The sequence below is a fragment of the Penaeus monodon genome, chromosome 19 (assembly GCF_015228065.2).
Source record: "Penaeus monodon isolate SGIC_2016 chromosome 19, NSTDA_Pmon_1, whole genome shotgun sequence".
In the NCBI taxonomy this organism is placed as follows: domain Eukaryota; kingdom Metazoa; phylum Arthropoda; class Malacostraca; order Decapoda; family Penaeidae; genus Penaeus; species Penaeus monodon.
In genome coordinates this window covers 5043117-5043596 of record NC_051404.1, presented here as the reverse complement: position 1 = coordinate 5043596, position 480 = coordinate 5043117, and positions in this window count along the sequence as shown.

Here is a 480-nt window from a genome sequence, read left to right as displayed (position 1 = left end):
AATGTGATTACTGAAAATAAGGCTTTGGAAGATATGATACTATATTTTTTCCAGTTCATTATACCTAACATTTTTTTTCGCGCTTGGAGTCCATTTGAGTACATTCTACAATCACATTTTAGATCTTTATAATTTTGAAATAACTGGCGCGACAGGAATTTGGGTGAATTTATTTTAGTTTTTCCCCGAGGGATTGTCGGCCTTAATGAGATTTACAAATCTTTTTAATATTAGGTGGAATGTTGGACGAGCACGCACGTACTTCTTCATTTATCCTTAGATCGATTTTTTCCCGTTTATAATTTTTTGTTTATTTGGTCGTAGGAGTAGAAATCTGCGCGAAGAATACCTTAGCGTTCCAGTTCTCTCCCTTTATGCTTATCTTCTTCGTTTTGTGTCAATTCACGGGTTTATATTCCCCTCGTAAAGAAGTACTATACCCCGGAGCGCTGTAAAATGTCGTTTAGTATGACATACACT